This window comes from Protopterus annectens, chromosome 7.part1, assembly GCF_019279795.1.
Source record: "Protopterus annectens isolate FY-2018-M chromosome 7.part1, PAN1.0, whole genome shotgun sequence".
NCBI classification, from domain to species: Eukaryota; Metazoa; Chordata; order Ceratodontiformes; family Protopteridae; genus Protopterus; species Protopterus annectens.
In genome coordinates this window covers 411472187-411497186 of record NC_056740.1, presented here as the reverse complement: position 1 = coordinate 411497186, position 25000 = coordinate 411472187, and positions in this window count along the sequence as shown.

Here is a 25000-nt window from a genome sequence, read left to right as displayed (position 1 = left end):
TAACCTCTTTAAGATAAGCCTCTCCAATGGTTACATTCCTAAAGCCTGGAAAAAAACCATTATAATGCTATTACACAAGGGTGACAGAACTGTAACTATAAGCCCATTAACATTATGAAATGTATTATCTCAGACCTCTTTAACCTGGACATTGAAAATCTTTTAACCCTGCTAACATTTTTTGGAAAAGTCACAGAAGCAGCAGGTAGCAGTTACAGAGTACATACAGTGTATCCGAACCTGGCCAAGGCCTTTGATACAACTTGTGATACAGGTGATACTGGCAGACGTGTAATTCTGAATATAAATCCCTATGCTGTGTGGTGGATACCTGTCAGAACATATGTGGTTAGAGTCAGAAGTTACCATTTCTGAAATCAAAAGGAGTTACCAGTGGTTTATCATAAGGCTCAGTACTGTGCCCTTACCTGTTTGACATCTATTTCTCAGAACTTGAGACCAACACTCACAACCTATGTCTAAGTTTCCAAATGATTGTAAATCGGTTGTTGTTATTCGATCTTCTGCTGTCTCATAATTGCACAAACATGGGTTAGAACGTGTTAGCTGATGCAAAAACAATGGGCATAAATTAAATGTTATAAACATAAAATTTTCATATATGTATATATATATATATATATATATATATATATATATATATATATATATATATGCATATGTGACAAGCCCCTCCAATCAGACAGCGTTATAAGGGATGTAGGTACTATTGCTAACGCCTTATCTTTTGACCATTGTGCCTCTCTAGTAGTTCACAAAACCTTCTCTTCTAGATCCAAAGAAGTCTTACTTCTCCTTTATTCCTATCTCATCAAGCCCATTATTGAATATAACGACCCTTTTGACACATATTTATCTAAACATATCACTCAACCTGAGGGATTTCATAATTTCATAATTATTGATGGCCTCAAAATTCTTAGTCATTGGGAGAGACCGGCAGCCATTTCTCTGCATTCAGCCTCTTTCAGACTCCTCAATGGGGATTTGTGTCTAGTCTATCGAGCCATGAAAGATCTAACCTTCCTATTCCTTCGCTGAGTAAATGGTTTCTTAAATACTCACTTAAAGAACTAAACCTTCAACAACAAACAGATAACTAAGACATGTTGGCATCGTGGATTCATACACCAGTGTGTCCCTCACATCTGAAACAAACTTACACTACATGTCAGTCAGATTCTCATCTTTCTCACCTAGAAGGTAAACCTAGATAACTGGGTGAGTGGCCTCAAATTCTCCCCTAGTCTGTCTTGTGTTGCCCCGCTTGAGGTTGGACAAATGAACTTTTGAAAATTGGTTATTGTCTAGGCTTGTAAAGGACTGCACACTGATTGCTTACTACTACTCATGAAGCTATAAGAAACATGTGTTCATAGGAGATGACAGTGAAGGAAAGCAACAACCTTCCCATGAAAATTGTTAAGAAGAAAAACAGAAAATTTTAGAATGTGGGAGGGAGAGACATAAAATTCCTGATGACAGATATGAATTACTCTATGGATTTCATAGAATGTGCAGCTCTTTGAAGACTTGGGGAATTAACAGACTGGGTAGGCTAGCCTTTCATGTTACCATTGCTCATTGTTTTTGTTGTGTGTGTGTGTTTTTGCCACTGAAATCCAAAGTCTAGGTAAAACCAATGTGTTATCCACTACCAGGTATACTGCAAATAACTCTGTTACATTTGCAACAGCTTAAATTAATGACGCATGAAATTAAGTGGCTTTTTGAAATACAAAAGTAACGATTGTGTCTTCATGTTTTGGCTAAGATCTTGTGTGTGTGTGTGTGTGTGTGTGTGTGTGTGTGTGTGTGTGTGTGTGTGTGTGTGTGTGTGTGTGTGTGTGTGTGTGTCTGTGTGTGTTCATCTTTGGATATAACGGCAAAAGAAAGATTAACCTTTCATCTAGCTTTCCAAGTTCCATAACTCCCAGGAGTCTACATATGCTTCCATGCATATCTTTCAACTGTACAGAACATTTGCAGAATGCCGCTGATTTTACCTCATATGTTTTCTGTATCCCTCATAACTGTTTTGATGTTCTAGTAAATCATTCTGGATTGTAATCAGTCAGTAATGCCAGACACTTGAGATGCATACTTCTTTCTATTCAGAAAATGCATACTGATGCAAAATGTGTTGTTCTATTAACTTTTTTAAAATAAATTAGAATAATATCTTAAAATTTTACTTTCCCCCCTTCCAAAATTATTTTTGGCTATGTTTAAATTCTTGAGGAAAGAAGAGGAGTATGCTTGTGTGTTAATTAGCCATTTCCAGATTGTAAAACATGTTGCAATTTTTGGTTTATTAGCATTAAAGCAGCATATTGGCTGCAGAGGTTGTATAGTTGTGAGCTCTCAGCATAATGTGATACCATCTAAGCTAAGCAGTGCAGCCTTTCAGCCACATCTGTTCCAACAGAACAACAGAACAGCAGTGTAAATTGCTAAGTTCCTTCACACCACTGTTGTCAGCACGGAGCACCTAATTTCTAACATCTGGATTCGTACATTGTCTTGCATCCTGCAAAGCTTCCTGTATGCCACTTCAGAATGAAACTGAAACATGACACTCATCCTTCTTGGAAATTACATTTACTTTTTCACAGACTCAGTCCAGCTTCAGCAAATAAAAAACATCTGTCTTTTGAGGTTCTTTTAACTTATATTCTTAAAGTGCATAAGGCAGGCATTTTTTCTAGAGTCAACCGCTAATTAGTTGTGCTGTCATGACTAACTGAGTTATTCAAGTTGATGTTAATGATGAAACCCAGTGGGGATTCCAAGGCTGTTATCTAGTCAAGAGTAGTTTAGACTATATGAAAAGAGCTTCAGACAGAAATAAAAAAAAAATCGCACTGTAACTGGAATCTGAGTTCATACTTCACACTCAGATATGTTCACATATGCTGAAACTTCAGCATTAAACTGGGTAACTTGCAACACTGTTGCTGTACCATTATTCAGGTGAGACATTAAACTGAGGCTCCATCTGTCTGAGTTGGGGGTAAAACTCGGGTAGATGTTAAAGATCCCAGAGAACATATCAAAAAGAGTAGGAGAAATTTCACAGTGCCCTGGCCAAATTTCTCCTAGTCAGTATGAATATCAACTCAAGTTTTCCTTGAAAAGACACCACTGACCTAGTGAGACGAACCTGGTCAACAAAGTATAAAAATAAAAGAAATAAAGTATTATTGGTGCTTAAAGATGTCCATTAAGTCATGCTTTAGCAACATGTATAATGCTCAACAGTCAGTAAAAAAACTTTCAAAATATAGATTCTTTATACAGGCCGTCTCTTTTGACACAAAGCAGCCACAGCTTAAAGGAATGAAGCAAAATATATGAAAGCAGTTCTCTAGTACTTTGAAGTATCTACCTTATCATTACTGGACAGCATTGGGACAAGATATCTACCTTACTATTACTGGACAGCAATGGGACAAGGTATCTACCTTACCATTACTGGACAGCATTGGGACAACGTATCTACCTTACCATTACTGGACAGCATTGGGACAACGTATCTACCTTACCATTACTGGACAGCATTGGGGCAAGGTATCTACCTTACCATTACTGGACAGCATTGGGACAAGGTATCTACCTTACCATTACTGGACAGCATTGGGACAAGGTATCTACCTTACCATTACTGGACAGCATTGGGGCAAGGTATCTACCTTACCATTACGGGACAGCATTGGGACAAGGTATCTACCTTACCATTACTGGACAGCATTGGGACAAGGTATCTACCTTACCATTACTGGACAGCATTGGGACAAGGTATCTACCTTACCATTACTGGACAGCATTGGGACAAGGTATCTACCTTACCATTACTGGACAGCATTGGAACAAGCACGCTCAGAGGCACTCAGACACTACGCATATATCTCATGTGTGTTTCTATCTGTGATACAGGATGCAATATTAAGCCCCAACTTGTTTTTATCACACTACTTTCTTTGCAGCAACATGTGTTTGGTTATAATGTAAACAACCATAACCAATAATTTCTTATTAAAGTTAATCATACAAATACTTTTTGCTTCCATGGCATAGAGAGGTAAAGCATTGGCCTCAAAAAAAGATGACCAAGGATCAGCTAGTAAACTGGACCTGGGGGGGGTTGAATAGGGATTGTGGAAGTAAGGTACCCTTCTAATTTCTTCCATATTGGGGGGGATTCAATCACTATAATGCAGCAACGTGTGAAAGCTAGCATGCAGGTCCAGCTGGGACAGGCACTTGGCTCGTCCAATTCTGTCATGGAAGCTAGTCACATGCATGTGTGGAACCATGCATGCACTGAAGGAGATACTACAGGGCCCACATGTGTTGAAGGAAGGCACTGCAGACCTCCACAATGATGTGGGTTCACGTTACCCACCAGAAGAATGGAAACATTTCTATAAAAAAGTCACTTAGTTCTGTGCCATGTATGGTGTAGCTTGGGATGTCATTGTCAGGTAGTTTTCCAGCCTGGGAACCAGTTATAGCAGTTAGGAAGGTCTGTCCTGAAACAATCAGATGGCCATAGTGTGGGGCATTAAATCATATCCTAAAGCTGCCAGGATGAGTGCAAACTCTGCATCAGAAACAGAAGTAGAGGTTCAAATACAGATCAGGGTACAAGAAACCTTCAAACCTGTCTAAAAGATGAATTCCTCCAGCTGTTCTTTATCTTGTCCAGTGGTAGGTCCTTGCTGGATGAGGCAGGAATGGGCTCAGGCCCAAATCTCTTAAGCTCTTAGAGCAACGTATCTGGACAAAGACAAAAATAATAGGAGGACAAAGTTCCAAATATACAGACAGCTTTTAAAAACTGATCTTTTAAACTTATAAAGTTGCTTGAATAACAGGTTTTGAATTAGAATGCATTTTCTGAAGGATAAGAAGTCTAAAAATTAAATGTGTGTCATTATTTTGTGACTTCAGTCCTCAATGATTTGCTAGAAAAACACACATTTTATGAGGAGCAGACCAAAAATATGAGGCAAAAATCTGGCAGTTGAGAGGCATGCTCATGGCATATATTAATAGTTATGAAAAGCAGCAGAGAGGGGGACAAAACACATATAGAAAAGTTAATAATAATATTTATAACTACACAACAGAATTCACCTGAAAAAAAATGCAGGTGGCCAGCTCCACTTCACCTACCTGTTTTTTTTTTTCTCAATTTTTTTTTTATTTTTCAAATACATTTGAATGAATTCCATAGTATTTATACATAACATATTAAATAACTATGTACACTGTTTACATTAGCCTGACACTATAATAGATCTTAATGTATACAGTTACTTTATAAGTATGTCCAATTCATTATCAGAGTGTCTGATCAATTGCATAGTGTCAATCAAGGATAAGACTTTTCCTCAAGGGTTGTTTATAAATGCCTTTAGATACATTCTTAGTTCACTGGTAAATAACAAAAACACAGCAAATGGGCTCAAACTTCACCAATAAATCCAAAAAAGCCAAAACGAATAGTGAAGCAATAAAGCTTTTTATTAAGTAAAAGGAATTTATCCAAAAATACTATACCCGGCTTTTGGGAAATGAATGAAATTGGTGCATATGTTTTTAACTGTCTGATTAAAGTTTTACTAATTAAATGCTCTGTTTCTCATTGGTGGATTTGTAAAGGGAGATTGTTTAAATGGGGTGGTTTGATTCAAGCCTACATCTGATGAAGTGTATGGATAAACGAAAACGTACATTTGTGAGCATTAATGGTGTTTTATGTGCATTAAACTTTTTGGTTTTATGGTACCTCTCCGAGCTTTATTGCTTCACCATCCATTTGAGCTTTTTTGGATTTATGGATACATTCTTAGTTCTTTAATTTTAATTTCCAATAATGCTGTGGTCTTCAGTAGGCTGTAGAATTCTTCCAAAGTTGGTATTGTATTTGTATTCCATATTCTTGTTATACACTTCCTTGAAATTGCAAGTATAGTCCATACTAGATACATGTTTGACCTATTCAAATGAGGACCTTCATTCACATTTAATAATACAAGAGATTTAGTTAAATAAAATGATTTATTAAATAAAGCTTGTAGAAAGTTATTAATACCATTCTAAAATGGCTTAATTTTAACACAATCAAAGAAAATGTGGTTCCAATCTGCATTGTGTACTTGCTCACATCTCCAACATATTCCTTTTATGGAAGAACTATTTTTACTGATTCTATCTGGGGTTAAGAATGCTCTGTGCAAGCATTTCCAATTAAAACCTTTCCAGTATTGTGTAAATGATGTATATTTTATCAATAATAAGGTATTTGTTTTAATATCTTCAGTTAACTGCATTGAGTGTCGTTTTGTTATATATTTCCAATATGAGGTTTTGGGTGTTGTTTTATAGTTTGTCAGTATTTTGTAACATTTTGAATTACTGTTTCCCCGTCAATGTCATTATATATGATTTCATATATGTATTTTGTAAATTTGGGTATTTTCATAAACCACACTAAGAACAGCTCACAGCTGAATGAATACCACACAGAACCGACCAGTGAAAAAATAATTCTTTTTTTATTAAAAATATACGAAAACTCTCTCTCTAGTGCCTCAGCTGTGAACAGCCTTTAACAGAGTACAATCACACAAGTAAAAACCAAAGCTTTATATACTCTTTGCATTAAATTAATTACTTCATTAGAAAAGCAATTAAACAATTACCATTAAATTTGGGTATTTCTTTAAATGAAGAATTGTTAATTATTCTACTTAAATCTTGCGAATATGACAGAATACTCTATAAAGTTAGCCAGTCCTGTTGTGGAATTCTGTATGTTGTTTTTATTACTTGCATATCTAAAACTTTTAGTTCTTTGATACATTGGAGCCAACAAACAAATCATTTCTGTTCTCAGGAATTAATAATTTCTCTATATATTTTATGTGAAAAATTCTTTGTGACTATAAATGGTGTTAAAAGATTCAACCAAATTTTTAAATCTATATTTGCATTAATAATTTCCTAAATGAGTCAATGTAATAATTAATCATTAACATTTTAGTGGGTTTAGTTATGTTATATTGTATACTAATATATAATTAGTAGTCTTCTTAGAAACTATCAATCAAGCTCGAGACTCTGGACTCATTGTATCCACAGTATTGCTAGACCTTTCAAAAGCTTTTGACACCATCTCCCACACAGACCTTCTTCATCATCTGGCTAATCTCAAACTCTCTCCAAACACTCTTTCCTGGTTCTCCAATTACCTATCTGACAGATCTCAAGCAGTCAAATGGAAGAACTCATTATCTTCCTTTTTGCCTACATCTACTGGTGTTCCTCAGGGATCCATCCTTGGACCCATGCTTTTCAACATCTTCATAAACAACCTTCACACCTTCATCCCTGACACCACAGTCATCCAATACGCAGATGACTCTACCTTGGTCTGCTCTGCCCCAAACCTTCCTGAACTCCAGACCAAAACCCAATTAGCCTTTACCACCACAGAGAACTGGATGCACCAAAGCCACCTTTCTCTCAACTCCAATAAATCCAAAATACTAATTTTTCTCCCCTCCAAAGTTTCCTCTGTGAACAAAAACACTTTCAATTTTCTCAGCCAGACTAACACTGCCATTGAAGTGGTCCCCTCTGCAAAACTCCTTGGCATCACCATAGACGAACACCTCAAATTTGAACTTCACATACAACATAACATAAAGAAAACCCACCAAAAGCTAGGTATGCTATATAGGAGCAATCACTTCCTTTCAAACTCCACTAGGCATACCCTGGCAACATCCTTCCTCCTACCTTCCGTTCTATATGGAGCCCCTCTCCTAACCAACTTGTCTGCTACCAACACCTCTAAGCTCGAAGCTTGCTATAATAAGATCTCTAAATTTGCCACCAAATCAAAAACATCAAGCCACCACTGCCACAGCCTTCGTTCACTGAACTGGCTAGAACTCCCTAATCACTTAGACTATCTACAACTAACCACCGCTCACAAACTAATATTCTCCCCTAATAAATGCCCAGCCTTAAAGGACATACTTCCTCCATACATCCCTAACAGATCACTGAGATCCGAAAACCAAAACCTAATCTCCATTAGTAAACTGAAACGACCAGCTGGCCAGCTTTTACTCTCCTTCTCACGAGGTAAAAAATGGAACTCTCTGCCTACTTCACTTAGGACTATACCCAACACTGAATCCTTCAAAACTCAACTTTTTCTTCACCTAAATTCTAAATGGAAATGCTCCTGCTTTCACCCCACTTAAATTCCATAGCGACCCCTAACTAAGCACTCCTACTCCTACTCCACTATACTCTCATATTTATTCTAATTTCTCAAAATAACTACAACTAACAGACTTTAAGTGACTGTAAGCATATAAATATTGATTCAAAAAAAAAAAATCTGCCATCAAGTTCTCTGCAACTCTCAAATGTATTAACCCTACTTGTTTTTACAAACTATATTGTATGTATTTTTTCTTTGTAATCTTCATTTGCATTTTGTAACCTATATTGTTTTATACTGTTCTTGGAGCTTTATTCTGTAACCTATATTGTATTATACTGTTCTTGGAGCTTTTCTCCCCGGGCCTCCACTGAAAATGGGCACTTCTTGGCCCAGTGGACTTCCCCGGTAATCAAACTGAAATAAATAAATAAATAAATAAATAATATGTGCCATGGCAAATTGGTTTTATCTGTTATTTTAATTTTTTTTTTGTAAATCAAATTCATTTATTTATATTACAGTTAGTAATTCTTTCCAATTTGCAGAGTAATTTGGACTTATCCAATCTGAGATTGTTTTAGATATTGATGCTTTTAAATATATTTCTATATGAGGAAAGTTTAATCCTCCCTGTTTCCATGGTCTGATATGATGTATTAAAGCTATCCTGTTTCTTTTGGGGAAAAAAATTTATTAGGCATGAATTTATTTCTTTAAGTATATTCCTTGCTGGTAACAGTTGTATTGCCATGTCTATAGATAGGATCTTGGACAGTAAAACCATTTTTATTAACTGTAGTCTATCTTCAAATGTTAATATTATTTTGTTCCATTTTTCCACAGAGATTTTAATTGTATTGATGATATTATTATAGTTTTTTGAGAATACGTCATTATTATCCTTGCATAACTCAATTCCTAGATATTTTAAGGTAGATTCTTGTTTCCCTATTATGTGATCCCCCTTAGTCTGCAGTACTTTTTTATTTAAAAATAAAAAAATTGATTTTGATTTATTGAAATGGAGTCCTGAAGTCATGTGAAAATTGTCAATTAATATATATATAATTCTTCTAATATCTCTTTTGTATTAGATAATGTTAGTAAAATGTCATTAGCAAATAGCATTACTATAGAATTGTATTGTTCATAAATATCTATTCCTTTGATTTTTATATTGTTACGAATTGAATCTGCCAATATTTCAATAGCCAGAGCAAATAGGATCAGTGACATGGGACATCCTTGTTTAATGCCTTTTGTTATATGTATAGATTCAGAGGTAAAATGACCTAACTTGACATATGCTAAATTATTTGTATATATATATATATATATATATATATATATATATATATATATATTGTTTAGGAGATGAGAAAAGGATGCAGGAAATTCAAATAACATTAGAATTTTGAATAAATAGTCACAATTTAGGGAATCAAAGGTTTTCTCTATATCTAAGCCAATTATGAGTGTTTATTTTCTTTATTAGCATAATCTATAAGAGAAATTATCCTTTTAATATTGTCATGTGTGTGTCTATGATATATAAATCCAGTTTGATCATTAATTATTGTTTTAGATAGTGGTATTTTCATTATGTTAGTTAATATTGTCATAAATATAGTCATTATTTAATAATGATATAGGTTTATATGAGGTACCGAGGTTTGGGGATTTGTTTTCCTTTAGGATTGGTGTGATTAAGGAATATCTCCAAGAGGGTGACTGAATTTCTAATAGAGTTTTATGGAAGAGGGATACTTTATTTGAAGGAAAAAGTTTATATATTTCCATAATTATGCCATCTATACCTGGAACTTTATTATTTTTACCATCTTTTATTTTATCTGTAATTTCTTTGTAGGATATGGGTGCTTGCAGATTTAGTTTTAATTTTCCTGGTGTTTTTATATTAAAACATTTTTCATCTAGATTTAATTGATCAATATGTATATTTTCTTTTTGGAAATGTTCCATATAGTGATTTCTATAGACATCAAGAATGTCACCTACATCTGAGACATTTTCCCTTTCTTTTCATGGAAGATACGTTTAATGTTATTAGCTTTTGATTGTATTTTGATTCTTGTGGATACATTATGTAGATATTTGGGAGAAGTGGCCAAAGTATAAATTTTTAGTTTTTCTAAACCTAAACTAGTTTTATGTGCTAGAATTTCATTGTACTTATTGTTTAATACTTCTCCTTTCTTTTTTTATCGCTAAATGATTTTGATTTTTTTTCAGCTTTTACTGACAAAAGTTTGGATTATAGATCTAATAATTCAGAATCCCATTTTCTGATCTTTTTAAAACAAGTTAGGATTTTACCATATATGTAAGCTTTTAATGAGTCCCGTATCATTATTTTATTTATCTCTGTGGTGTAATTAATATCTAAGAAGAACTGTAATTCAGATAATAACAAGGGTTTGAACTCTTTAATTATAGTTATATATGCTGGAATTATGGAGTTAAAGATTAATGATTTGTACCCATTTTGGAGTTTTAGTATCAATGAATTGTGGTCTGAAAAGGGGCAGGGATTGATTGAGAAATTAATGATTTTAGAGTGTAAGTCATGGGCAGCAAATATTTTATCTATTCTAGTTTGGGTACCAAATCTGTGATCTTGATGGGAAAACAACAAGAATGTATCTTCTTTAAATTTGAAAGTATCTACAAGATGAAATGATTCTACTGACTTGTTTAAAGCTTTTGATACAGCAGATGAACACAGCAGTCTTTTATTTATAGTTTCAGAAATATCAAATATACAGTTAAAATCTCATCCTAATATTAAGTTGCCTTTATAATTATTGGAAATGAAATCCAAGTGTTTTTAACAGTTCCTGTTCCAATGCCTGGGAACCAGTATAGATTGGTTAGGGTCCATATTCTGTTATTATATTTAACTATTACTAATGCCATAAGGCCTTCTTTAACTTCATACTTATAAATGATTTCTGGGTTAATCACATTTGTTTTCCATAAAATTGTTACCACTTTTGTCTTTGTCTTATAAGTGGATTGTGTGAATATCATATATTCCTTAGGATTCCATTTGTAATTGTCATTTGTTTTGAAATGAGTTTCTTGAAGGAAGACAATTTGTGCTCTGTTCAGTTTTAAATATTTTAGTAGATTTGATCTTTTGCTAGAACTGTTTAAGCCATTGGTATTTAAAGATAATAAAATTAAATCCATCTTAGGTTATTTAGACTATGTATTTTTTGTTTTATTGTGACTATTAAACATTTTCCTCTGATAACTATAAAGTATATGTTTGAGCTTTTAAAGGAAATTATCAGTTTTATACTTTGAGTGTTTACCAGTAAAGTAATGTTTTGGTCAGGCATACTAAAAATGTTTTCTGTCTAAAAAACTCCACCTATACTCTGTCACATATCATCTACTCAGAGGTGATCTCTGCTTAACATAAAAGGCCATGTCATACCCAGAGTTGTTGGACATGCTACACTTAAAGAAATCACAATCTTTCAGAGACACATGCTCCAGGGATCTAAACCTTGTCATCACAATGAACAAAACATGCTGGAGGGATAGTTTCCTGACCCAGAGATTCCCCAGACTCTGGAATAGACTGCCTATACATGTCAAGCAGAGCGCCTCTTTGGCTCTCTTCAAAAGAAAACTTGATGATTGGGTGGGAGATAGGAAATTCACCCGGGGATCACGTCAGTCACCCTGCTAGACAGGGGTCCAGGGAAGTAAATACTGTGGGAAGAAATAGCCAGGGAATTGTTATGGCTAGGCTTGTATAGGCCCTAGGGCCGATAGCCTGGTACCAACCTCTGAACCTACAAACCTATGAACAAATTTAAATTAGTAAATGTTTACAAAACTAAGATCTGCACTAGCCATGGAATGAAAATCATTCCTAATCTGATAGATAAACGTAAGTCCATCAGATTATCACTCATACCTTGACAATCCAGAACATCTGAGCTTCATGAATTGAATTATCATATGGAGAATATTTGTGATAGGAATAAGCAATATTTATATTATTTTGAATAGTATAGTACTATTGTAGATTAGACAGAATTCTAATACAATATAAATGTCTACTGATTGTATAAGCAATTAATATTTACATAAAGGATAGATGACAAGCAATTCAGTCATAGTAAAGTAGGATGTATCATATATAAAACCTCAGTAAAAGATTATAGCTCACAGTTATTTAACATATTCACACTTATTGATGAAGTCCCTCAAAACTTATTACTTAATATAAATAGATGGTAATAATATTTATACCTAATGTTTATTTTTATTTATTTATTTTTATTTTTATTTTACATTTGTTTACCGGGATAGTCCGACTGGATACATGTCCATTTTCAGCAGAGGCCCAGGGAGAAAAGCTCCATTTATATTACAATGTATTTTACTGGATATATCAGAAGTTATATTTCATTGTTTGCCAGCATTTAAGTAATCACTTTGTTTGTTGCTAACTTACTTAAAGCATCAAGTTTGCTTTATGTGAATATTGATGAAAGTTAGTGTATTTTAATTATCAGTGCATCCCTCTTCCCCCCATTTCCTACACATAAGGATTTTCATATCTGTCATTTCTTATTATAAAATGAGTGAAATTATAGTTTAAAAACAAAAAATTCACTTATTCTGATCAATGATTACAAGTTGTCTTTCCATATTCATAAATTGCCATTTTATGGCATATACTGAAAGTTTTTGGATTTAAATAGCAACATTCTATTTTGTATAATCAGCAAAGGTTAAACTGAATGATTATTGTCAATTTAATACTATTTGTTCAGAATATGATTGCTACATTCTGTGACATTTCAAGTTCAGGCTTCTATTGTTTCTCTTGAACAACTTTGTCAGTTTGATGTCATGTATAAATAAGAGTTACCTTGGTAACCGCTTAAGTATTATATATGGTCAAGTTGGGTTACAAAAACTACAATTCAAGTTAAAGGAATTACATGACTTGTTATGCATATTTACTTATATAAGAAAATCATCATGCTTCCCCTTGATGTTCAATGTAGTGTATGTCATTTATGACAAGTTAAGACAGTAGTGTTATTATACACAAGCCCATGTTATTAAATCCTGCCTTTAACATCTAAATTCAGCAGCCTGCTTCATCTTATAAGATGATTATTTATTTTATGTCTAGATTTACTAAAATCATACATTACATAACTATCGTGTGTTTTTTTTTTTTTTTTTTTGGCTGTTGCTTAGTTATTTGAGAGACCACAAGCTGTAATGCTTATTCTTATTATTAGCTCCATCCGAGCATGTTTATACAGTCCATAGACTTTAAATTATGAGAACCTTCTAGTTTCTTATTTGTTATTAATATATTTCCATCCTTACATACACACGTCAGTACTTCAAACACGGGCAAAAATGCCCATCCAGTTTTGTCAGAATACCATTCACTAGTTCATGTGGTATGTTTCCAGGCTGTTCTTAAAATATCCAAACCAATATTTGTCCTGTTTCATTTTACCAGCCTGTTCCATGCAGTGGCCACTCTGCCAGTGAACCATGCAACACGCCTTGCATTCCCACAGATATTTCCACAAAGGAAACCTGATATCTCTGTAGCACTTCCCGGCAACACCAAACACCCCTATAATCAGCTATCCCCATATGCCCAACACGTCCGAGCAAGATCACCTCCCAGACCACTACAAAGGGTTCTGCACAAGACCAAGTGCTCTTAATCTTTCACAATAACTCAGACTTCCACTCTTATGTAAGTCCTTAATGTGTTTGGACCAAAATACATTTTAAATATAAAATTCCGCTTATTATTTATTTATTCATTATTATTATTATTATTTTTTTTTTTTTTTAATCAAGAATTAACTTAATGAGCTAAACGAAGTGCTGGGAGACCATCAATATGTGTACATGTGGTTTAAAACAGCCCTTTTATTATTTATATATATATATATATATATATATATATATATATATATATATATATATTTTTTTTAAAACCAAAAACATTGCAGAGAATCATCTTGGAGGCTCCTCAGAGCCATTAAGCATTATCGTCACTCTGTCTCTGTTACCATAGCAACCTGGGAGCATCTGTTTCTGTTAGTGTGTCTGTGTACTGCATACCAGAGGCTTGCGATGCACCTGAAGCTTCACTTCACTGAAACTTCAAGCCTAAATTCCCTCCCTTTCAGCAAGGCAGCAGCGAGGAAAAGAACGGAGAGCACACAAAACAAAAAATCCTCCCAACAAGCCACCGTAGCAAGAGATAACACATTCTTCAAGCCTTCCCACCTCTCACTCTGCAGATGTATAAACAAACTATTCTCTGCCAAAGTATCCCAAATCATAGTTATATCCACCCCCTTCTCCTGAATCCAGGCTAAAACACCAAGTGTCTCTTCCTAATACACAAGCATCACTAAGCCGCAACCCACAGCTTCCCAGAGATAAAGACAACAACATACATCAGCTGCCAGACACATCTGCATCCCCACACACCATGTCAGGCTTAATCAAACATCACTCGAAGCTATGATACCTGCCATAATTGATATTAACTATGTTTAGACAGAATAATAATGACATTTGTACTAGCTGCTAGACACAGCTGCATCCCCACACACCATGTCAGGCTTAATCAAACATCACTCGAAGCTATGATACCTGCCATAATTGATATTAACTATGTTTAGACAGAATAATAATGACATTTGTACTAGCTGCTAGACACAGCTGCATCCACGCACACCATGTCAGGCTTAATCAAACATCACTCGAAGCTATGACACCTGCCATAATTGATATTAACTATGTTTAGACAGAATAATAATGACATTTGTACTAGCTGCCAGCCACAGCTGCATCCACGCACACCATATCAGGATTGATCAAACAGCACTCAAAGCTATGATACCTGCCATAATTGATATTAACTATATTTAGACAGAATAATAATGACATTTGTACTAAGAGCTTGCTACTATTATTTAACCAGGATATAGATGACATTTCTAAATCATACTTTAACTGAAGAAGGCATTAGACTCCATGACAGCATTTTTTTAAACACACTACTGTTACTGCTATTATATATGATGTTAATTTGTTACATTTGAGTCTGAACTTTGATGAATGATACCTTGTTGAATTAGTTAATTAATTACTTAAATTATTATAAGTAAAATCAATGAAAAATGAACAAGATAAGTATTCAATGAGTTCAAGTAGGGGAATAGAAACTTGTATGTTTGTATTATATGTTGCTTTGTTTGGCTTGTATATTATGTAAAAAGTAACCCATCTTGATCTCCCTTTGTTTGGGAAGAATTACTGAACTCTTTAAACATTCTGAATAAATCATTACTGTTTCTCAGCTGTTTAAAAAATGCTCCTTTTTAAAAATAAAAACAGATGACAAGTGATGTACCATATCAGTTTGAGAGATGTAGTTGTAAGAGTTATTTTTTTGGGACAGCTATCCTGGAATCAAGATTATTGTTTCTTCTTTCTAGCATCAGTTCAAGGATTTGTTTCTTTTATTCTTTTAAGAGTAGGGGCCATCCATTCCATTTCTTCTGGTATAGACACTATGTTGTTGTTTTTGATGAATATTGTAGCTTCTTCTACGTCATTAAAGGTTCTCATCTTGTTGGCAAAAAGAATTTTTATCTTGGCTGGAAAGGCCAGCTGTGCTTTAATGTTGTTTTGTTTCAACAGTTTTATTATTGGCCATACTTTTTTCCTTTGTTCTAATATTCTGGAAGAATAATCATTGTCAAACCTTATCAGGCTTTAACTGTATTTTAAGGGTGATTTTCTCCAAGCAGATTTTAATATTAGTTCCTTGTTCAGGAATGAAAGAAATGTTATAACTATGGCTCTAGGTGGAGTATTTGTTGAGTTAGAAGTAGGTTTCCTCAGTGCTCTATGTGGCCTTTCAATTCCAAATGAAAGTCTCTCTTTCAAGTCTAAAAATTCAGGAATCCAGTTGTTAAGAATGAAATGATGTCTTCTCCTTCAGTATTTTCAGGCAGACCAAAGATCTTTATGTTGTTTCTCCTTTCCCTGTTTACTAAGTCATCTATTTTGTTAAGCAGCCATGTATTCTGTTTAAGCAGAAATTCTTTTTGGAATTCTTCCTCTTTGAGTCTCCCTTCAATGTCATTTAGAGAAGACTCTGTATTTGTTATTTTTAGGTTCATAGGTTCATAGGTTCATACTAGGCTATCTGCCCGAGGGCATTTACAAGCCTAGCCCATAGTTTTGTGGCTTACGCCACCCCTTTAGTATGGGGAACTATACCCATTATTTTGCTGTGCCTCTGTCGAGCAGTGACACTGAGGTAATCCCTGGGGTATATCTGCGATCTCCCATCCATTGGTCAAGATTTCTCTTGAACAAGGTCAGCGAGGTGCTCTGCCTCACATATACCGGGATTTTATTCCACAGCATAGGGAGTCTTTGGGTGATGAATCTATCCCTCCAGCACGTCCTATTAATAGCCGTGTCGAGGTTTAAGTCTCCGCCCTTGTGGCTCTGACGGATCTAGATTTTTGAGGTGAAGCATATTCATCAAATCTGGGTTTGACATGGCCTTGTATGTTAGGCAAAGGTCACCTCTGAGCAAGCGGTGGCGACTGAATAGAGCTGGAGTTCTTTCAGTCGGGCAGCATAGGACAGATGTTTGAGACCCTTTATCCTTTTCGTGAGGAACTTTTGTGGCCTCTCCAGCTGCTGCAAGTGTCGGGTCAGATACATTCCGAATGGGGCATTGTACTCAATCATTGGTTGATGAGTGATGAGTATAGGGAGACTATGACCTCCCTTGACCTAGATGAGAATCCCTTCATGATAAGGTGGGCAATGTAGAAGGTCTTCCTAACTACTTTAGCTACATGGGTGTCGAATGACAGACTACTATCAACCTGGGTCCCCAGGTCCCTGATAACTTCTTCTGTGCTCAGTGGATTGCCACCTATTTGGTAGCTAGGGGTAACCTTGTTTTTCGAAGGGTATGACTATGCATTTTGGCATTTAACTTTAGGCCATGGCTCTGGCACCAGTTATCCATTTCTGTGAGACCCTTCTGAAGGATATCTGTGTCAGATGTGTTTTCTACTATGGCCCAGTTTGCAGTCATCTGCAAACTTTGTCAGCCATAACCCTCCTGTGTTTGCTTGTACTTGGAAAAGTAGATGCCAAACAAGAGTGGGCCCAGGACTGAGCCCTGTGGTACACCACTTGTGACAGGCTTTGAGTCTGACATGGCGCCAGCAACTCTGACCCTGTGGGTTCTGTCACTCAGCCAGTTTGCAACCCATCTTGTGATATATGGGTTAACATTTAAGCTGATGAGTTTTTCAATGATACCCGAGTGGGGTATTGTATCGAAGGCCTTCGCCAGATCGAGGTAGGCTGTATGGACTGCCTTTCCCTCATCAATGGCTTTGGTGACTGTTTGAAAAAGTCAACCAAGTTTAGAAGGCATGATCTGCCTTTGACAAAGCCAAACTGGGATGGATCCAAAGTCTGCAAATTCCCTATGTCTTTATTTATGAGGTCCATTATGATCCTCTCCATGGCTTTGCAGATAAGGCTTGTCAAGCTAATGGGCGGTAATTTCCAGGGTCGGTGGAGGCACCGCCTTTGTGAAGTGGGACCACAGTTGCAGTCGCCACTCCTGGAGTGCGTATCCAGAGGTAAGACTATGATTAAACAGCTGTCCTAGCTGTGGGTTTAATTCCTCGTTGAGTTCATGGAGCACACAGCCGGGGACACCATCAGGTCCCATGGATGCTGTGTTTTTTGCTTTGGAGAGAGCAGTTCTCACTTGGGCGTTGGGGATGTTTGGGGGGCTGCAATCGCTTGGTATAGATATCTCTCCTTTTGGGGGTGAGGGGGGAGAGAAGTTTGCACTGAACCTGTCAGCCAGTATGTTGGCAATGTCTGTAGGATCAGTAATCTTCACATCATTTTGAACTAGTTCTGAGCATATCTGGGAGTTTCCTCCCAGGTTTCTAACATAGCTAAAGAAGGCCTTATGATTGTCTTTTGAGTCTTTAACTATTTTTCTCTCAAAATTTGCTTTGGATGATTTTATGAGAGCTCTTAGTTTTTTACTTATAGTGATCAAGGGTGTCTTACCTTTTAAGGATTTTGCTCTGTCTTGTAGTAGCTTCCTCCTTTTGTTGTAGAGTTTGTTTATGGCTGGGGTCCACCAGACTGGACGCTTGCCTTTGGTACAAAGAGTCTTTGTTTTGCTTGGGATTGCCTTATCCATGCAGTCCTGCAGGTGCTGGTAGAAGGCATTTGTAAGTGATTCAGCGGCTTGAGTACTGTTTTCCGGCTCGGGGGCCTTAAAGGAGACCACACTAGTCTTTAGAAGTGTGAAGTCAGCTTTCGAGAAGTTCTTTACTGCGGTCTTTTTTATTTCAGGTGGGGGTGGGATGAGGACCTCCAGCGAGATTAGTTTGTGATCTGATCTCACGAGTGAGGCGTATACTTCCGGTGTTGAACATTGTGCTCCCATGTTCGTGATGATGAGATCAAGTATGTTTTCTCCTCTTGTGGGGATGGTGACTAGTTGTTCCATGGCATTTGAGTTTATGAATTCCAGGAACTTTTGGGCTAGGGTGTTTGGGCTTGAGTAGTGTTCCCAGTCTATATTAGGGTAATTGAAGTCACCTAGTATGATGGTGTTTGGTGATACATTTATCCCCTCTAGTGTTTTCAGGAAGGCCATGTGAGGTTCCTGAGTTTGTGAGGGTGGCCTGTAACATGCTACAATTTGCAGAGCAGTCTTGCCTATGGTTAATTGCACCTGGATGGTCTCCGATGCATCGTGCATTGCCACCAGTCTTGAGGTGTGGGTGTCATTGATGAATATGGATACCCCCCCTCCTTTCTTGGTATTGTCCGGATTTTGGGGCCGGAACGCATGATAAGAGGTAAAACCTGATAGTGCTGGGGTGCTCTCAGGAGCCTTGAACCAGGTTTCTGTCACTGCACAGACATAGATGTTCTCCATAATGAGAAGGGCCTCGAGTGCGTGCATTTTGAGATTTAGACTTCTGGCATTGAGCAGCATTACCCTTAGTTTTTTTCCTTTTTTGTGTTTTAGGGTGGTAGGTTTAGAATTTGAGCCTTGCCTAAAAAAGGCACTATGGGGGTGGCAAGAGCCTTTGCCAATATCCGGAATCCCAGGGGTGACAGGTGCAAGCCGTCCCTTGCGAAGCAGCGTGGCTTGTCCAGCATGTCATCCCAGGCAGACAGACATTGGATCCCCTTTGAATGACACCAGAGTTTAAGCCAATTGTTAAAGCTGATCATCTTATCTCTGTATTGTGGCATCATTCTTGGTGAAGGTAGGATACTGCTCAAGGTCAGGGTCATACCTGCCTGGGCTACATAATCAGAGAGCTCCTCAATGTCTCTTTTCATGTAGTCCAAGGAGGTACGTCTCAGGTCGTTTACACCAGCGTGGATAATGACTGAGTCATTTGTACCTGCTGTTGAGAGACCTGAGTGCTTGCGTTATGTGGTGGATTCTAGCGCCCGACAGGCAGCTTACTGTGACCTTCTCCTTACTCAGTCTGGTGGCGGACGTCAGTGTGTCTGACTATGGAGTCACCAATGACTAGTGTGTCTGGCATTCTGTTTGGCCTTAAGGGCTGTGACTGTTTGACACTCTGACTGTGAGGTCTATGTGTTGCAGGTGTTGTGTTCTGAGGTGGTGGTTGTTTGGGTGTCTGCTTTGGTGGCCTCTGCAGTTTTGGTAGATTTTTGATCAGAGCCTTGAGTATGTCTTTGTGTGTTTATGTGTATGATTTGAGGTTGTGATGGTACTATGTGAGACTGGGTCTATAGTGTGTGTGGTAACCTTCTCCTCCTGACTGGTCTTGCCAGTCCTATGTTGAGAGCTCAGCCTCCAGTTTGGCCGTATAGTTGCATCTCTCGCATGTATTTGTGTTTTGTGGGAGGAGGAGAGGGTTGTCTGTGTACATGAGGCAATTGTAACATTGCCTCAATATTCCCAGGTTCACCAGCTGAGCAGGAGAAGACACTAGCAACTGATCCCTCGACATGCTAGAAGGACTAGACAAAAAACTTTAAAAGAGATTCCGGGGGACGTGGGTGACCGAGAAATGGGGGGGTTGCCTTTTTGGGGTGCTATCTATAAGAGTGCCGTTTTTGTGTGGTGTTGCTGTAATAGTTCCTTAAGAGTATCCGTCTGGTTTTGAGAATTTAATTTGAGGTTTTCTAAGTCATTTTTAAAGCCATCCATCTTCAAAGATAGTTTCTGTAAGGTAGATGTCATCAATTAGAGTTCTTTTTTCGGTACTTACGTATTATCACAACCAGATTTTAGCGAAAATTCCACTTGCTTCCTGATATCGAAATCTGACCGTTAGTGGTTTATAACTGTCATATAGTGTGTTTCCTTTAACAATAGCATTTTTTTTTCAGGAGTGTTTTCAATAAAATGTAAAAAAAAAACATGCTGTTGTTCCTTTATGCACTTTACTGCCAGCAGCATGTCGCTTACTGAAAGTCCGCCCGATGAACGTTCCTTATTTTTGTAGTAGCAAATGCTGATGAATAACAGTCATAATTGCTTTTGGGTTTCAGGTATCACAGGTGTGTCATTGCTTTCCTGAGACTTGTAAACGACAGTATTTTGCTTAGTTTAACATGTTTCTGGGATTAAAAAACACACAGAGGGACACCTTTTCACCCCCTGGAGTCCTACTGAATGGAAAACTTGTAGCATGACATGCACTTTGACAAGGAAGAGAGAAAAAAAGGACTGCTTTTGAGAGAAGGTGGTTTCAAGAAGGGTTATGAAGAACAGCATGAAAAGTTACTGTGGCTGTGGCTGGAAGCACCATTAATGCACAAAGGAGATAGCTGCACACATGCAGTACATGGCAGTAAAGTGAAACCCCATCTTAAAACAACCTTCAGCATGAAAGAGAACACATTTGCTGACATTTGTACAACAAAACGGTCAGATTTCCATATCGGGTAGCAAGTGGCATTATCGCTATACACTCATTGTGATAAAACGTAACTACCCTTTTTTCAAATCAGCATCTGGATGAGAATTCCTTGAGTCATTCATATTCAGTGACTCAATATATCTCCAAGTTACTTGACAGGAACATTTTTGAATATCTCCACCAAAATTGATTTTCTTGTAGTTTAGTCGTTTATCTATAGATTTCTGATGATTTAAACTTGAAAATAATAAATGTTTCCTATATTATTATACTAGTTTATGGAGCTCTCAAAATTCACTGCTGTCAGTTGGCCATCTAGGCCCTGCCCCCCCTTCACCTACCTGTTTGAGGGGGCTATGCAACCACTGCCCACACACCCCACTTATGTATTCCAACTCTGGAATCATACCGTCTCAGAGAAAAGGAACACCCTTTAATATTAATTCTATTCTATAGTTATGTATGCAATTAAATTTGATACAGAATTCATCATCATCATCATCAGACTCCTTTCTTCCCATTTTTCTACATGGTATTGGGGTATCGTGTTAACTGTCGCCAACACTCTTGATTCAGTGCCACACTCCTGCCTTCTTCAACATTCATGCCTGACTGTTGCAGATCTTCGTTCACACAATCCATCCACCTCTTTGCTGGACATCCTTGCTTCCTCTTACCTTATTCCTGTCTGTCCCCAGTCTTCCTCACCAGATTGTCTTCTGCTTTTCTGCATGTGTCCAAACCACCGTAATCTGTTCTCTTTGATCTTTTCTGCAATTGGAGCTACATTGGCTTCTGCTCTTATGTCCTCATTTCTTCTTCTGTCCCACAATATGCATCCTACCACCCTTCTCAGGCACTTCATTTCCATCATCTCTAGCTTCATCAACTGTTCTGCCTTTACTGCCCAGGTTTCTGTCCATACAGTAGTACTGGTCACACCACTGTCTTGTACACATTACTTTTCAGCTTCTTTGGCATTTCTTTTATGATAGACTACACCTGACATTCTTTGCCAGTTGGCTACAGCCCCTCTGATTCTAGCTTTGACCTCTTCATTCAGACTTCCTTTTTCCTCGGGTCTATTTTATAATGAAAAATCAGAATGTCGAACGCTCACGTGAGCAGAAATGCAAATGCTCGATGTTGGTATTTTATGACTGCACTACAGTGAAGATCGGAATATTTGCCCTTTCCTCACTGTAGTGCAATCTCAGAGTTGGAATATATATTTAGGAGGGTGCGGGGGGTGCAGCCCCCCACAATAGCAATTTAGAGTATTTGAATTTCCACTCATGTGAGCGTTCGACTTTCTGATTTTTCGTCATTATAATATAGACCCCTTTCCTCAACCACCCCTCCCAGATACTTGAAGCTGTTTACCTCTTCCACTACCTTCCCTTCTATCTGTATTCTCAGCTTCTTCTGATTTCCCCAATTTGCTGCCATTACCACTGTCTTATCTGTGCTTAGTTTCAATCCATGTGCCTTTAGTTTTGCATTCCATTCTCCTATCCCATCCTGATACAGAATTATATCCTTCATAATTGGAATAGACAGCAAGCCTCTGGTGGTGGCATAGACATATAAAGCTCCAGCTATGGCCTAGGTGATTCAAGTTTGATTAGCACTTTGAGTGTTTGATGTACCAAGTGTGGGATGACCAGAATAGTCTGCCTCAAATGCAGGCAATAAGAAGAAGGGGGATTACCAGCTATCCTGGGCTGAAAGTGTTAGGAGCCATGATTGACAGATGTCAGTCTTATAGTAATGCAGTATCAACATTCAGGAAGGAATGGCAATACTGTATTTGTGGACATGGCTGAAGTGCAGCCTGAAGCACTTCATGTGTGGTATTTTAACTGTAGCAAGCTGGTTGTTACATTTGTATCAATTGATCTACCCCTGTTTCAAAGCAAAAAGAATTTTTTTTTTTTACCTTCAACTTTTTCTTTCTTTTTTTATTTTGGTGCTCAACTAGAAGACCTTTTTCTTTGTTTCTAGACTTTGTTTTCCTCCTTAGCTAAGACAGGTGAACTGCATAAGGTATCATAACCTTGTTACACATACATACCTCTGAAACTGATCCCATTGGAGGCTTGGGATACATGGAGAACATTGTTTACAAGGGAGTGGGTCTTTAGTTGTGTCACAAAAGGAATTGTGGGTGATATGCTGTGAACCCATTGTATATCATAATCATCATCATCTTGGAGAAATCAAACAGGGGTGGGAAAGGGAAAACCTCTCTCGGCAGTAGTATGGCACAATCTCCTAAATGGCCTTGGATGTTGTCAGAGGCAGTCAAATGAAGGCTGGCCGGAACTGGTTGACCAAGTAGACAAGAAGAGGCAATAGCAGCAGCTGACAGCTGAGTGAAGGAGACTAAACAAATAACAATGTGTAAGGGAGAACCAGCCTGTTTGCAGTTACTTATTAAACAAGTTCATAAAAAAAAATATATAAATAAATACAAAACAGAAAAAAAACAGAAAAAAATAATAGTGAAAATTGTAAAAAACCATGTCGCTGCACTGACCACTGTTTGTGTGGCATAAATTTACCTTACAGTTTCATAATAAATAATTGAAACTAGAACTGCAGTATATATTACCTTTATTTTAGTGCTCCAAAATTACAATGGTTCTGAAATATAGACAAAAGTCTGCATATGTGTATGCAGGTCATAGGAGCATAGAAGCAATACTAGTCAATTGAAGATAAGGACCATACGATACCTAGTCATATATACCACTAAGCAGACACACTTAAAAGACTGTGCCTTCCTTTTCAAACAATAAATAATGCTTGCTTCCCAAACTGAGAAGGGCTATATATAATAACGCTAATGTATGCTTATGTCTACCCAACCAATCATCAAGACTAGACTTAAAGATAACTCTTTGTTTGACCTGCAGTGGAAGCTTATGCCATAGGACAGGAATATGCTAAGTTAGGTATTTATCCCAACAGGGAGTCTTGTTTACGTTACGGTGTATATTTAGATCTTTAGTGTGGGTGTTCATAAAGCCACTGGGTTTTCAGAGAAATAGGAAGACAAATGGGATTGGGTCTTTTATGGCTCAAAAAAGCAGATACAGGTCAAGGCTCAAAAAAGCAGATACAGGTCACCTTGAAGCAGTTTATACACCGCTGTGTATAGGGACAGTTGTGCCAGTATGTCAGTGTAATTGTGTATAAGGACAGTTCTGCCAGTCTGTCAGCATAATTGTGTATAAGGACAGTTGTGCCAGTCTGTCACTGTAATTGTGTATAAGGACAGTTGTGCCAGTCTGTTAGCATAATTGGGTATAAGGGCAGTTGTGCCAGTCTGTCAGCATAATTGTGTATAATTACAGCTGTGCCAGTCTGTCAGCATAACTGAAGGATTCAAGGCCTTTAAATTTCTTGTTTAGGTGTCTTTGGGGCCTTTCCAGCTAAGTATTTTGGTTGGATTTATATATGCCAAAACAGCATTGTATTCAGTATTGAGTTTTATAAAGGAAAAATACATTGGTAGGATGACTGTTTTGTATCTTGAAGATATTGACTTAGAATTTAGTGGTCCAGATAGAAGGATTTCCTAACTAAGCATAAAATGTGATAATTGATTGAGATAGAGTTGTCCATGTAAGCACCCTGGTCCCTTGTGACAGCATCTGTCTGTATTGTTTATAACATATGAGAGTGGAACAACTTTTTTTTGCTG